The 10,004-nt window shown below is 37.7% G+C and overlaps 1 non-coding gene across 1 annotated transcript; it reads left to right on the top strand.

The window, feature by feature from the left end:
- The first annotated feature begins 5,415 nt into the window (after nt 1–5,415).
- Nucleotides 5,416–5,522, top strand: LOC127123997 (small nucleolar RNA R71). Its single transcript, XR_007803642.1, has one exon. It is a non-coding gene; the product is annotated as a small nucleolar RNA R71 (small nucleolar RNA).
- Nucleotides 5,523–10,004: the final 4,482 nt, after the last annotated feature.

Raw genomic sequence — 10,004 nt, 5'->3', positions numbered from 1 at the left:
CTCTTTTTGCAACATTCTTGTTTCAACTTCTAGTTTCCAAAATTGGCATTACATGGCATGCATTCCATTCATATAAATATTTGCATTTTCAATTGACTTTTGGAGGGAAAATTAAAATTTAAAAATAAGGCATTGTTTACACATTCTATCAATTCCATTGGCCTTAAAATAATATTTTGAGAGAAAATACATTGCAAATTCGTGCACTATTCACATGCATCCCATGCATAAGGGTGAAATCCCAATTTTTGCAAAACACTTCCAAATTAACCATTTTTCATTAGCATTTGATTAGAACTTAATTAATCATGATTAAGAGCTCATATATAACACAAATCATAACAGAATTTTCACACTTTCCAATTCTAGATCTAGAAATTCTCAAAGTCTCTCAAAATTCTCTCTCATTTTTTCTTAAGATTTCTTCACATCTCATGCATTTTTCTTGATTAATTCATCATTCTTAAGCGTTTGTGAGCAAGATTGAAGCTGGAACCAAGCCAATTCGTGCAGTTTGGAAGCATACATGAAGCTTGTTCATCAATGGTGAATTTCAAATTCTGTTGAATCAAGGCCAATTGAACATCAAGACTTCATCCATACACTCATACAAGCTTGCTAGAACACATTGGAAGCATTGCAAGGCGCTGAAACACGTGGATTCGAAAGCTGCACTTCAAGAGGTCATTTTTTCGATCTCTTTATTTCTTGCAATTGTTGTGTGATTCATGTAGATCTCTTAATGGTGATGATTCTGCAATTCGAATCGAGTGATTTGGTGGAATATTCATGAAGTTACATGTGTTTAAAGTTTTGATGATGAAACTTAAATCCTTCGATTCATGCATGTTATGTTGTTTCTTGTTAAATTAATGGTGGATTCTTGATGTACATCGAAAGACCTAGCTATACATGTGCTTAATTTCCATTTTTGAGAAAATTGTTCATGATGATGATGAACATGTACTGTTCACACGAAGAACACGTGAAGAAGATGATGATAGTTTTAGGCAACGGTTTTCATGATTCCATAGACCACGCTAAACCGTTCCCATAGGCCATGCTAAACCGTTCTCTTAGGTTCGCTAGGGCTGGGCGCTGATTGGCTGCATGGATTTGCCATGCAGCGCGCCAATTCACTTTTGAAAATGCACCATGTTCGATTCCTGGCTCCAGCATCTTTTCCAAATTGCTTTTCATTTTATTTCATTTTCTTCATCCATTCATGTACATGCTCATTCATGATTTTTTAATTTTTCTTCCACTTTAAAAATTCATAACTAAATAAATATTCATCCAAATAATGTGAGAATTTTTGCATCATGCTCCTTATTGTTTCTAGTTTTTTATGAGCATTTTTCCAGAAATTGTGCTTGGCTGAAATTTAATTGGTGCTAGAGAATGTTAACATGTGTCATATTTTGAACATTGCTTGCCTTTTCCTTTGTGAAATAATGTGTGTTGATCCAATGCTTCTGGAAATTTTCATGATGAAACTAGATTCACTCCTTGACATTTTGGTGTTGATTTGGTATTTTTATCAATTATCATTTCTGTTTTGTGATTTTTCTAAGTAGGTGTGACAATTTGTGTCACACCTTTGCATGTTCATCTTATGCTTTGTGTTTACCCTATCAAATGATGCTCAATTGTTCTGATTTTTTGCATGCTAATCATATGAGATGTCTTGAGTATGTATGAATTTTTCCAGATTTTTGTGAATCATTTCTGATTTAATTGAGATTTATCTTTCTGGTTGATCACATGTGGACTTTAAAATTGTCTTGAACTTAGATTGATCATGAAATGCATTTGGTAAATGATATGAATGTGAGACTTTTTTCTATGTGTCAATAATTGTTTGAGGTTTCATCATGTCAAATTTCAGCTTCTGTTTTGAATTATTTCTCCTTCTTTGACCCTAGGCCTTGCCCTAGTGGTTTGTTGCTTATGTTTGAGCTTTGTTTTCAGGTTAAGAAGTACATGGCCATAAGAGGATTGATTCATTTGCTTGAATTGGATTATGTGGTTGATGTTGACTAATCTTGACTTGTTTTGTAGGTGGCTCTTAGCTCATTTGAGTTGAGCTTGTGCCTTGCACATTGTTGCATTGCTTGTTTGACTGTGTACTGTGGACTGTTGACTATTGATTGACTGTTTGATTTTTTGACTTGTATACTGACTGAGTTAGATTGTTTTCAGGTGCATAAGTTGCTTAAGTTATTTTGAACTTTCATTTGCTCTTGCTTGGTTGCTTAACCACTTGAGGTATAACTTTCTGACTGCATGTAGTCTGGAAGACCTGTCCTGTTACTGGGGCAGGCACCTGTCTGAAGCCCTCCTTAAGAGGCAATGTCTTTGTGTGTTTAATTTTGTGCTAAGCAGGAAAAGTCCTTTGATAAGGCAATTGGCAGATAAAAGAGATGTGTAGTCCATCTCCTGCTATTCAGTGTGTCATCCCTTTGCTCACATAACATGTTGATGCATTGTGGATCTTAACCCAAGATCTTATAGAGTCTAATCCTTGTGGAGAAGAGTTCCTACTTTCTGAACTCCCACACCTTCTATTATTCAAAAGCTCTCCCTGGCCAGGGATAAGAGCTGTGAGGCACACCCCTCACTTCCTATTTCATCTGCTTCACCCTAACTCTCAATGTTAGGGTTAAGAGCTAACATCACCCTGATATAGTGGCTTGTTTGTCGAGGTTGACATGACCCCTTGACTAAAGCCTAACCCTGTGTGAGCCCACTTTGTTTGTATATAGTGTGTGCTAACTGTGTGTATGCTTGCTCTTGTGTTTGTATTGCTTTGCTTGTGCTGCTTAGGATAGCTTGCTCCCTGTGCAAGTTAGCTAGAAACCTTAACCTAGGACCATTGCGGATTGCATGATAACTATTAGGCTCGAGTCAGGCTCCCTTCTAGTTTGTCATTTCCCAGTCTCTGGTTAAGTTAGAAGTTCTTTCCCTGTTAAGGGGAACTACGTCGCCCTGATCCTCATACCAGATGAGGTACGTAGGCAGGAGATCGTACGAGGTCTCTCCGGGCACCCTTTTTCTTTTTGGTGTGTGTTTGCTTGACAGCTAGCAGGCTCGAGTACCAGACTCCCTGTTAGCTTGTTTGTTCAACCTTTTTTGTTTCTTTTGACGACTCAGCGTCCAGTTAACCCCTTTGGTGTGTTTGGAGTCCGACATAAGTCCAGCGATTGGCAGTTGGTTTCCTGTGTGTGTTTGTTGGTTCGGAGTCTGATGTAAGTCCAGCGATTGGCGTTCGGTTTCCATGTTTGCCTGTTTGTGTGGAGTCTGACGTAAGTCCAGCGATTGGCAGTCGGTTTCTTGTGTGTGTGTTTTGTTTCGGCGTGCGTGAGCCGAACTACGGTAGCTCTGATTCTCATTCCAGATGAGATACGTAGGCATAGGATGCAATATCCTAGCGAGCCTTTTCCCCTCTTCTTCCATCTGTGTTTTATTCTAGTGTGTGTGTGTGCATTCTTTTGAGCAGTGTTTAGCAACCTTTCTTCTATTCTTTTTGAGCGTGGATCCCGTCGAGTACGACGGATGCGTAGGGGTGCTAATACCTTCCCTTCGCATAACCGACTCTCGATCCCATCTCTCTTTGGTCGCGAGACCATGTCTTTTCCAGGTTTACTTCGAGCGTTTCCTTTCCCTCTTTTGGGATAAATAACGCACGGTGGCGGCTCTGTTTGCTTTATTTTAGCCCGCCGGTTGTTTTTCGCGGATGCGACATCCATGAAGTAACATGTGTCTTCTATTGCAGGTGCTTTCAAAAATTTGGAAAGAATAAACTCAATTTTCTCTTCTCCTACTTCGAAAGTGAGTCGTCCTCGTTTTACGTCTATGATATCACCGACGGTTGCTAAGAAGGGTCTTCCCAATATAATGGGGGTAACTTCATCTTCTCTTATGTCCATAATTATAAAATCGGCGGGAATGTAGAATTGACCTATGCGCACGGGAACATTTTCAAGAATTCCTACGGGATATCTAACGGAACGATCTGCTAATTGCACAGACATTTTAGTTGGTCTTAATTCTCCCATTTCAAGTTTCTTGCATATGGACAAGGGCATAACACTGATACCGACTCCTAAATCGCATAAGGCTTTATCTATGACAAATTTTCCTATATGACAGGGTATAGAAAAACTACTAGGATCTTTAAGTTTAGGAGGCATATTTTGGATTATTGCGCTACACTCAGCAGTGAGTGTAACGGTTTCGCTGTCTTCAAGTTTCCTTTTATTAGATAAAATTTCTTTTAAGAACTTAGCATATGAAGGCATCTGTGTAATAGCTTCTGTAAAAGGAATTGTGATGTTTAATTGTTTCAGTAGGTCAACAAATTTTTTAAATTGGCCCGCGTCTTTGGTTTTAATTAGCCTTTGAGGATAAGGGATAGGTGGTTTGTAAGGCGGCGGAGGTACATAAGGTTCTTTGTTTTCTACGATTTCTTTATTACACTCTTCCTTTTCCTTAGGTCTACCTTCTTCCTCAGTTGACTTTTTAGAGTTTTGGTTCTCAATCCTTGGGTCAGACGGTCCTTCTACCTCTGTTCCACTTCTTAATATAATTGCATGAGCGTGACCTTTCGGATTAGGTTGGGGCTGTCCAGGAAAGGTACCAGTTGGGGCAGCAGTAGGCGCTTGTTGTTGAGCTACTTGCGTGATTTCTGTTTCCAGCATTTTGTTATGGGTAGCCAGGGCATCTACTTTACTTGCTAGTTGTTTAATCTGTTCGTTAGTGTGTACATTCTGGTTTAAGAACTCTTTATTGGTTTGCTGTTGAGAAGCTATGAAGTTCTCCATCATGATTTCCAAATTGGATTTCCTAGGAACGTTATTGTTAGGTGTAGATGGGGTCGACTTTTGATATCCAGGAGGTATAGTTGGGGCTTGACTGAGAGCTTGACCTGGTGCGTATAGAGCGTTGTTACTTTTATATGAAAAGTTAGGATGGTTCTTCCAGTTTGAGTTATAGGTATGCGAGTAGGGATTTCCTTGAGCATAGTTCACCTGCTCTATTTGAATTCCTGTTAGGAGTTGATAATCTGTAGGCGTGTGACCTTGAATTCCACAGACTTCGCAATTTTGAGTTACGGCAACCACGGTGGCTGGAGGTGATACATTTAAACTTTCAATTTTCTGGGCAAGAGCATCCACTTTTGCATTAACATGATCAAGGCTACTTATCTCGTACATGCCCCCTTTTATTTGAGGTTTCTCTACCATTGTTCGGTCGCTTCCCCACTAATAATGATTTTGGGCCATGCTCTCGATAAGTTGATAAGCGTCAGCGTAAGGTTTATCCATAAGCGCACCACCGGCGACGGCGTCTATTGTTAACCTTGTGTTGTACAAGAGACCATTGTAGAAGGTACGAATTACTAACCAGTCCTCCAAACCATGGTGTGGGCAAAGTCTCATCATGTCCTTGTATCTTTCCCATGCTTCGAAAAGAGATTCGTTGTCTTTTTGCTTAAATCCATTTATCTGGGCTCTCAACATAGCTGTTTTGCTTGGGGGAAAATATCGGGCAAGAAAGACTTTCTTCAACTCATTCCATGTGGTGACTGAGTTGGAAGGAAGAGACTGAAGCCATCTTCTAGCTTTATCTCTTAACGAGAAAGGAAAGAGACGAAGTCGAATTGCCTCTGAAGTGACACCATTAGCTTTAACGGTATCAGCGTATTGGACAAATACGGATAAATGAAGGTTTGGATCCTCGGTAGGATTTCCAGAAAATTGGTTCTGTTGCACTGCCTGCAACAGTGAAGGTTTAAGTTCGAAGTTGTTCGCTTCGATTGCGGGTGGAGCAATACTCGAATGCGGCTCATCTTGCGATGGAGCGACGTAATCTCGAAGAGCTCGAGCTGGTTCTGCCATTGCTGGTATCGTCGAAGGAAGAAGATTTTGAGATCAGGAATTTCGATTGGAGGAAGATTGTTTGTAGCACGATACTCCCGAATTCGTCGTAATAATCGGAGATATCGTTCAACGTCGTTGATTCGTAAGTAGTACGGTTCGCCTTGTGAGCGAGTGTGTGGCATACAAATCAACGAAAAAGAAGGAAAAATAAAAATTGCCTTAGTCTCTACAGCGTAACAGAAGAGTTGCGATATCGACTAAATAGAAGTCCCCGGCAACGGCGCCAAAAACTTGATCGCGGCTTTGTGAGTCTATTGGGGTATTAACTGCAACTGCACAGTCTAATCGTGTAGTTTTAAAAGATATTGATCCCACAGGGACTTAATGAATCGATATACCGTTTTTCTAGGGTTACTGCGTAAAGCTAAGGCGGATGATACTTTGATGATTAGGGGGAATAGTAAAACTAAATTTAGATCTAGATTAAATATCAAATAACACGGATATCGGTATGTAGTTCGTCGTAATTAGGGAATCAAATCTTCGTTGGTCTTTTTCTTAATTTTAAAATAAGTCCTTTCAGTAGACACTATCAATTAAAAGTCTTTTCCTCAAACTCTCGCTCTGTTGAATCAGACTATGACTTTATATTAACGTACGCTCTCAGTATTTAGTTAAATCTAAAATCACCTTTTGAAAGCAATAGAATCTATAGAAACTCTTTTTAAGAAAACACTAACCGTTTAAACACCCTCGTCTCAAACTCTTGCTCTGTTGACTTAGACTATATGATTAAACCTAAATGCTTAACTCTCGTCCTCACATTTAACCTTTAAAAATAATTTTTGAAAATGATTGGAATTTAATTAACTTTAAAAATTGCTTTCGCCCTGATTTAAAGTTAATGTTCAATTTACACTGTCCAGTTAAAAGCTCAAACCGTCGTTCTATTGATTTTAACTTCTTTATGTCTTTTACTCTCGTACAAAAACTTTGGTATTAACTCTGTAAATTGAGACCAGAAAAAGAGTGACTATAGTTTTAAATAAATTTAAACCAACTCAGTTTTGATTCCTTTATTCCGCTTACTTTACATACCGATATCTAAATTAATTAGCCGGACATGCTAAACACGCATAAACAACAATCATGCATAAATACGGCCATAATAAACAAACTATATATATAAATAGCGGCACATAGCATATGTAAATTAAAATAATAACTCAATTAATTAATGAACCTGGAAAATTACTAGAAATCTTGGTTTTATCCCCTAGCTTCGATGCTCAAACACTCCACCACAAGTCGGTTGGATTTGTTCTTCACAATTCTTGATCAGACAGAAAGGTAAAAACAAAGAAATAAAATACTATGATCTAACGTAAGGTTAGATCCAGTAAAAATTACACAATAGTTTTCGGTGTAGAAACTATCGTGAGAAAATAAATTGAATGCTTAGTAAATTAAGCTAGCAAAGAAAAGAAAATAAAATGCTAAGAAAATAGAATGCTGGAAAATTAGAAAGCAGGGAAAATATTGCACGGAGTAGGTCTATCCCCTTATTGGATCTTTTGGGATCTATTTATATTCATCCATAAAATAACCGTTTCCTCAAAAGCATCTTCAGTAGGGTTCCAAAGTGTCAACGAGTCAAGAGGAAAAATAGGAGAGAACGTGCTTCTGTTACGCGCGTCAAAGCCAAAATATAGGAGTGGGGGTGTGACGGCCGTCACACTATGTGTTACGGTCGTAACACTAGGTAAAGGGGCGTGACGCTCGGCACGTGAGTGTGGCGGTCGTCACAGCCATTTTGCTTTCCCCAAACGTGGGTTGGGCTTTGTGAGATGCTTTTCCTAGAGAATCCTCTTTTTGCACCCCTTTTCTTTCTTTTTCACACATGCTTCAAATAATGTTACCTGAAATAAATAATAAGAGAATACCAAGTAATATCGAATAATATAAAATAAATTGAATCAAATAACAATATAATTTAATTAAATCAAGTCTAAAAATGTGATATAGTTTCATGTTATCAATGTCTTTGATGGAGAGTATGATAGACATCTGCAAGGAGAGCATGTATATGGTCTTCTTCCCCAACTTTTACAGTAAAAAATAGATTAATTGTTGCATAATTCACAAAGTCTTCTTCAGTAGGAAAGAGTACTAATTCAAAGATGAGGAGGATCATGATACTATCTAAAGCATCCCACTTCAGGGGAGTTTTGAAATTAGTAGCTCGTTCCTCTAGATATTCCCTTGGTAAGCCTTTGAAGTCCCCATGAACCCTTAGGTTGGCTTGCAAGTCAGTGCCATGAATGTTAAGGTGATAAGCCATTTCTTCCACTACAGGATGATACCCTATTATTTTGAAGGGACCTTTTGTGGGTTTAAGAGTCTCTAGGACCTTGTTAAACTATTAAAGAGTCGAAGCCAACTGGAAATCTTGAAGTTGAAAACACCTTAGTGTAGGATCAAAGAATTGTGCTAGAGCGGTCAAGGCCTCTTTTGTACAGGGTAATTCAAAAGGTCCAAGATTCTTCCATATTTTTAGTTTAGAGAGTCCCTCCTATTTTTTCTTAATCCCATGACATAGGTCTTCAGGTTATTTATTTTGTATTCTCTTACCTTAATCTAAAAATGTTTTCCTTTTACCGAATTCCATCTTACTTACAGTACTTGACAATGGATGATTAAGATTCCTGGAATGATTGAATGCAAAAGATGATTTTAATGAGAATGGTGATGTGAATATTTTGAGATTTTTAGGATAGGTAAAGGGTAATATACAAGTATGACTTAGTTAAGGGAGTCTCCTTATTATAGGCTAGTTCTAGGTTTTAGACTACCCAATCCCCTTGCTTGTAGTATCTAGAATTTATGATAGTGACCCTAGAGTCATGGATTATACCCTTGTTTTACCATGAGAAGGAGCAAGCCTTCTTATGGTAATCCTTCGGGATAAGTCTCATCCGGGCAGGACCCTAGTAATAACCCTTGGGGGTTGATAAAATAAGGTCACCATGAATGGAATGGATTCTAGATAATGGTTCCCAGAGTCATGGACCACATTCAAATCATCAACATATTGAGGGGCTAGCCCAACTATGAAGATATCTTTGGGGGGTCTATTCTGAGTGTTGCTTCCATGTATCTTTGAGATGTGGCATCTCACAGAAAACACTTCAGTTCTACTTCTTAACTTAGGGTTTTTCTCAAGCTTGGGTTTTCAACTTCTCACACATTATCAATTCCAACCAATGATATGTCAGTATAAGAATATAATAAAATATAAAATGTAAAAAAGGAAAAGGAAATAAATAAATGAGAAATAGCAAGATAAATAAACAAAAGCAGATAAACCAAGAAAACATACAAAGCCCTAAATCTAGAGGTTAGGATAGACTCTCTTTAGGGAAGTACAAACGCCTTTTGACAAAAGATTTTCCCAGCTGTCGCGACTAGAAAAATTACAGAGTCATCATCATCTTTTATTTGTTCCTAAGGAACAAGGAAGTAATGATAAAACCTAATAGATAAGGGTGAGAGACTAAGGTCCGAAAGTCGATTAAGTAATGGGAAGGTATTAGGCACCCCTCACCTCCATTGTACTCAATGAGACCCTTCTCTAAATCTAGGGTTAGTGTGTGTTTGTCTAAGGGAAGTTTGCTTTTATTATTCATTATTGTTTAATTACTTATTAACATGGAATTATATTATTGAAGGAAAATGTTTGATTAAAAAATAAGGACCAAGAAAAGGTTTTTTGGTTATTGTACTCGCTAGAGTGCTACAACTATATGCCTACGTACCCTCATGTTTGATGAAGGAGCAGAGCACCGTAGTTCTTCTTGAAAATGTTTGTTTGTTTGTTGATTTTATATTTTGAAAATTCTTAATGCATCGGGGGCGAAGAGATGTTTGATTTGAAACAAATGCCTCGATACGCAAAGGCAGAAGACTTATAATTTGACTGTGTGAAATTGATTTTAATTGACTTTGTTAATTGCAAAATGTTATAGTTAATTTTATTTAAGAAAATGATATTTGTACATATATTTATCTAATAAAAAAAGAAAATTATATGATGTTATATTTTTAATATTTTTGCTTAATCAT

Source organism: Lathyrus oleraceus, chromosome 2 (assembly GCF_024323335.1).
Source record: "Lathyrus oleraceus cultivar Zhongwan6 chromosome 2, CAAS_Psat_ZW6_1.0, whole genome shotgun sequence".
In the NCBI taxonomy this organism is placed as follows: domain Eukaryota; kingdom Viridiplantae; phylum Streptophyta; class Magnoliopsida; order Fabales; family Fabaceae; genus Lathyrus; species Lathyrus oleraceus.
The sequence above is the reverse complement of the archived record's forward strand: the minus strand, read 5'-3'. Positions and strand labels throughout refer to the sequence as shown.